Here is a 6,546-nt window from a genome sequence, read left to right as displayed (position 1 = left end):
CAAAATGTAGCACATGAATTTCATCGTGATTCATTTCATGCTGGGTGGTTGCAATGGATCAGGAGGTGGTTTTAATCAAGAGGATTGAATGCTACTGACTTATGCATAAGCTAGAGTGTAGATCCAAGATGCAGAGCATAATCTTTTGATCATTTTTTCTTTTTGGACCTCAAAATTCCATCTAGATCAAGAGTTAGTCTAAGGAAGGGTCCAAGTTGATGATGTGGCATGTGGTAGTGGGTGGGTCACATGCTGTGTGTGTGGGGATTAAAGGTCACTATGCCTTAACCCTAGTTATGTACACAATACTCAACATATATATAGATATGTGTGTGTGTGTGTATGTGTGTGCGTGTGTGACATAGAACAAGTGTGGTTCAGCACCCACAAATCTATGTGTTCCTCTTTGGCTCTCACTCTCTCTTATTTTTGCTTCCGATTACACTGCTAAAGCCTGTAGGTGATGGCAATAAGGGATTGCATGGATACGTCACAACTCAATTTGCTATTGTAGAAAGGTACAAGTGCTTGTACTAGCAGAAGACGGATATTAAATTGCAACAAATAGCATAAAGCTCTAGATTGAAAGAAAAACTACAGAGAAACCAAAGAACACATGAAGACAAAGGAGAAGTTGAGGAAATACATAACAAAAGGCATTCCATTGGAAGATAGACTCCAAAATAGAAAATTTTGCAACATTGTAGAATTGAAAGTTGGCATTATTGGATGCAAGCGTAGAGTTTAGGAAGCAAGGTAAGTTAACTTTTCCTTTTGCTATTTTGAATGCAACACAAAGACAATGATCACTTGATGATAATAGCAATTGAGCATAAAAAAGCCATTCTATATGCTTGTTGTAGGAAAATCAAAGAGCCTCAAAAGGAGAATGTTGATCCTAACACTGTTTTAGTAAAACAAATGAAAGGTTTTACTTGCAACTACTATTTCAAAAAGTATGCTAGAGGAGTAAAAAATTAAAATAGTCATGCAGAGTTGTGCAAAAGATTGTAGATAGGTATAAAGTTGATGTGAACATAATCCAAGGGGACTTGATGAGGGGGGAGTGAGTAGGAAAGGCTACACTTGTATTTTCAAAATAGTGTCATCAACCTTGAAGGATAAGAGGATAAAACATGTGCTCTATTTTTTGCATATTGAAAGGGTGTATGAAAGTGACTAGGGAAGCAAAGTCTCTAATCCTTGGAGCAATATTTTTGTTGATCTTCAACAAGTACAGAGGAGAATGGTTGAATTTTATGGTGTCACATTTGAAAAGTGCCAAGGATGTCTCAAATTTGTTCTAAAATTGGATGAATAGGAAATTGTTAAGGAGGAAAAGATTGAACGAGTGTTCATCATAGTAATGAATAATGCTCTTGATCCATTAATTACAGTAGCAATTCCATGTGCAATCAAAAAAGCATTTTTGGTGGCTAGGCACATGGAGGTAAGCACATACTTGGCCTTCACCAATTCATCCCTATCCCCTTTCAAGTGTCAAAGCTTTGAACCTGGCACCTTTAAAATGGAGGAGTCAAGTTTCTGATTGGACATTCTAGATAGATGCCTCCATCACACCATAAATTGATATGATGTAAGCCTTCTATGTTCTCTCTTCTTGATATTCTCATGTTCTCTCTTTGCGTGACACCTACTTGTGGACACTTCCTTTTTTTTTTGGCACAAGCACATACTCTTCTTCTAAGTCGATATAGGGATGGTAGAGTATCTTCTTGCCAGGTCGTGGTTGCATGTTGCCATTTTTTTTGGCTCAAGCGATTTGTCCCAATGCTTCACAACCTCATCAACTTTTTATAAAACAAAGTCTTTGCAATGGACTTATCGCAATAAGTCTATGTTACTTCTTCAATAGAGGTGCAAATGTTTGATGTGTTGATCTTGGTGATCAAAGACACTTAAAGTAGTACAATAAGACTCGCAAGAAGGAGAGAAGATAATCATCGAATATTTCCTTAACCATGCACTGAATCATGGTAAGTGCTTTTTTGAAGCCAAAAGTCATGCAAGCCTTCTATTCATTGAACACTATTGGGTAGTTGCAAGCTAAGGATTTTCCACTTTTAGTTCCTTGCCTAAGCCATTTAAGGGGGAAATCCCCATTTTTTCACATTAAATGGGTAATGTCACCTAGTTCCCTAAGGATTCTGCCTTTGAATTCTTCTAACACAACATCAGACATGTTCTTGTGCAAAAAATTACATGGTTTAATTTAAAAAATAGAGACATATAAGCCCTCATTAGTATAGGTGTCCCATAGGGGAAGAAGGCCCCATTTTCAAAAAGTAGACAGTATGATATTAAACACATTATATCTCCTTGATTTGAAATTATGTGACTATGTAAATTGATCACAAGACTCCTCACATATTATGGGGCTTAACTTGATTTATTTATAATGTTTTGAAATCTATATCTAATTTAAAAAATTTTTAATTTTAACAAATGAAAAAAATAAACATTTTATGGGACACCAAGAACTTAGAGGCCCAATTTGAATGATTTTTTACATTTGATTTGATAGGGGGTTAGCATGCGGACAAATAACAGTACATGTGCACCAAGTGTTATATATAAAATCCAACGTTTAGGTTTTATGTGATCTACTTTTGATTTTACTTTAAGTTGTTAAAGGATTTGTAAAGGAAATTAAAAGAAATAGAATGATTTGTGAACATATCAAAACATAGACAAAATCAAAATTATGTTACTCCTTCATGTTATGGAGCTATGGAAAAAATTTTGGCAAAATTTGAGTAGGGGAAGGTTAAAACCCCTTCATATAGAGAAAAAATGCCACATTAGTCAAATACTAAGGCTAGATAGGCTTGGAATTAGGCTTAGAAAGCTAGGCTTTGGGGACCACCAAGCCCAGTTGGTAATATACTTAAAAAAATAATCATTTTGTTTTACTCAAAATTTGCTAAAATTTAGTTAGGTAACTGCAGCATGATTTGAAGCTATTACGGTTGTATTGATTTGTCTAGTAAGGGAAATAGAGGGAACTCATTAAATAACCCATTTGCTGAAAATTTTGGAAGCAACTTTATTCTTGAATTTGGTCAATGAGATATGAAGAGCTAAGCGATGCCATTTCTAGTATGACAAAAAATGTGTGGGTAGGCACCTAACATCTAATCTCATAGGAAATATGAGGTGACCACCAGATTTGAGCTTTCAAGGAGGTAGCGGACTAGATTTGTAGAGGCAACTAGGTAGGAGAGTTGGCCATCAAGGTGAAGAGGCAACAACCTGTTATGAAGAAACTCCAACCAAGAGAGCAAAAGACCCAATAGATGGTAGGGACTTGATATATTGAAACAAAACCAACAAGAGGGTAAGACACGTGTGCAAGAATCTTGACTAGCAAAGTGCTGAATCCAAGGAATCCAAGGCCAATCCGAGGTTGTGCAAGATTCAAGATTCTCTAATACCACTTCTTGGGTTCAAAGAGAGCAAGAAATCATGAACATCTCTTGATGTGATAAATTGATGGGATGTGTACTAAGAGTACAAGGTACACTATATAAAACTAGAGTTGTGTGCCCTTAAGCACACCCCTTGGCATACCCATGGTCACATGGTCGCCTAAAAAGCATGTGAATATCAGTAAAAATAATAATTAAAAACATAGTACATTGACAACTATGTTTATATATTTCAAGAACTCATTCAAAACGTATCACAAATGTACTAACATTTTAAGTTTTGTTGTGAAACATGAGATTTATGGCCTTGTAAAATCTAAAATAATTTTTATATACTCCATAATTCAAACAATTCATGAATTTTCTTGGCGATCCAAAACAAACACTTCATAAAGAGGTTTCATGAGGTGCTTTTTTCATGATGAAAGATTATAAGTAGACAGTAAAGTTACAAAAAGTTTATGGAGCTAGAAATAATTCACTTTATAGACAAATAAGTACGATTGATGAAAACAACCTTTTCTACTTTAAATGCTACCCAAATTAAGGTAAATTTTACATACTTCATTTTTAAGGAAAATGGACCATATGAGCTTCTAGATGAGCGTGAGTTTTTTGTGAGATTTTTGTTGTGAGTGGGTCCATCGACCACCAACTCAAGGTAACATTAATCCAACCCCTATGTGTTGCCAATGGTTGTAGAAGATGTCTACAACAATCTATTTAGAGACTAGCAATCCCAACTAAACCGAGCAAAATCCTATCAACTATTTGAGCTTTAGCGCTATCCAAAACACTCTCAATTGGTTAGAAAAACTCATAAGAACTAAAATGCCCCATCAAGTCACATGTGATAAATCATCGCACAAAATTTCACCCTAAACTCATCATTGAAAGACAAAAAGTTGAAAGAAAATACTAATGGACTACAACCATTATTGTGAACATAACTTCAAAGACTACAAAAATAAGAATTAGCTTACATCCAAACCAAAATTGAATGTGATCCAAGTGTTCAACAAAATGTCACACAGATGAAAGGCAAGTCCAAGAAAAGATATGGTAAGAGAATTCCATCTAGACCATGCTCGACCTTAATGATGTGAAACTATTAATACATTTAGAATCTTTTTAAATACATAAACATAGCTAACAACAAAAATTACTTAAAATGATGTAAAACCATTAATATATTTAAAATAGTTTTAAATCCATAAACATAGCTATTCATAAGTGAAACTCATAGGACCTAACCAATACCCACATCCATAGTTCAAAAGATAGCTAGATATCTCACATTCTACTCCCCATTTTGTAATTCCCCTAACAGATCCTCTAGCTCGATGTCATTATCTATGGCTAGATAATGATGCATCATCTCTATGGCTTGCTAGCCAAGTTAGTTGGTACCAACAAATATACCAACGGCCACATCTCCAAGCTTTGTAAATGCATGTAATAACCACCTAGGCAAAAGAATAACATTGAGATAATGTCCAAAGGAGGTTTTGCAACAATAATAACAAGTATTCCACATACTTGTAAAGGTGAATAAGATCATTTTGAACCCCCACAAGCATATCATCAACCATCATGGTGCACTCAAATGGCAACCAATTACTTGCCTCCATCATCCAACTCCTATTTCCCTCAAGTAATTGTGCAGATAACATCTCTCCTTGTTTTTTATCCATCTTGGGTGTCTCATGTGCGACTTTCTTACGAAAGACACACACTAATAATGTACTTACTTGCAAAGTGTGACTATAAAGTATTTTAGAAAAGTTCTTGCAATTCTACAAAAGCATTATCACACAAACAAAATTTCTTTAAAAATGAAAACTTACTCATTTGTGGACTTCAATGCAGGAATAATCTCTCTCTTGTGCACATTGATATAAAAATTAAATCTCATATGCTATGAGGCATCCAAGTTGGCCGTTAGCAAATAAGATTGCATTCCAGTGCAACATCTTAACAAAAGCATGAATGCATCCCAAATAAGCTTCTCAAATGTTTGCCAACTGAGCCTTTAGCTTGTGATTTCCATACCACACCAAGGGCTTCTTACCTTTCAACTTCTTCCCCTCTCCTCCCACTCTCTCAACAAGCTCACTCTCAAATCGATCATTGAAAGTTGCTTTGCTTCTTGGCCTATATGTGGAAACGGGAAAAGGTGCAGCTATTTCAACATAACATCTTGCATTGAAGCTATCCCTTAGAGAAAATCCACTAGAAGCCATGTGGATAGCTTCATTAGGTTCAGATTGTGTTTGTAGATAAAAGCTTAACATTACATCTCATAGCAAATCAAGATTCATGTCTTTGCCTAGAACCAATGGATGGCATTCATTGTTCTTTTCTCTAGTACCCCTTGTTTTGCCATTTGTCTCATCTTAGATTTGCTATTCTACATCCCCATCATCACCATCCCTCACATTAGGCTCCATGGTAATTAGGGCTTGTGTCTATAGCTTCATCACATGGAATCATGCATAATGGTATAAGTTGGGGCAACATTTCTTTTGCATGTAAAAGCTTGAGATGACGTCTTGTAAGAAACTAAGTTCTACTTCTTTGCCTAGAATTTATGAACGGGCTTTGTTGTCCTTTTCACCATTGGCTGAATATGAGATGTGGCTTCCTCACTAATGGCTCTATTTTCTGTCCTCCCAAGTCACAATGTATAACATTTTGAAGAACTTGTGTAGACATGCAATGAAAATTATCAAAACAACAATTGCATGAAACCAATTCATTTGATGAATAAGAACCATACATCCACTTGCAAATCTCCTGTCTTCTTTCCATGTCTTCCCATATCTTTCTAGTTCAAATAATGCACTTGTAGATTGTAGAGCAATACTTTAGTACATACATATACATATGCACATATATACACTACACAATATATTTTAGCAAATACCACAAATTGATATGGAAGGCTTGGTAATCATTGGAAGCCTAAAAATAAAATGAGGAAGGATGAAGGCACAAGTACATTTAATAATCCCATCAATAAATGAACCATACAATCGATTCAGCCATAGAATAGCTTAACAACATTAACTAGATATAATTCAAATATGGAGAATAA

This window comes from Dipteris shenzhenensis, chromosome 15 (genome assembly GCF_047967505.1).
Source record: "Dipteris shenzhenensis isolate YYH24624 ecotype China chromosome 15, Dip_SZ_1.0, whole genome shotgun sequence".
Classification (NCBI taxonomy): domain Eukaryota; kingdom Viridiplantae; phylum Streptophyta; class Polypodiopsida; order Gleicheniales; family Dipteridaceae; genus Dipteris; species Dipteris shenzhenensis.
The sequence above is the reverse complement of the archived record's forward strand: the minus strand, read 5'-3'. Positions refer to the sequence as shown.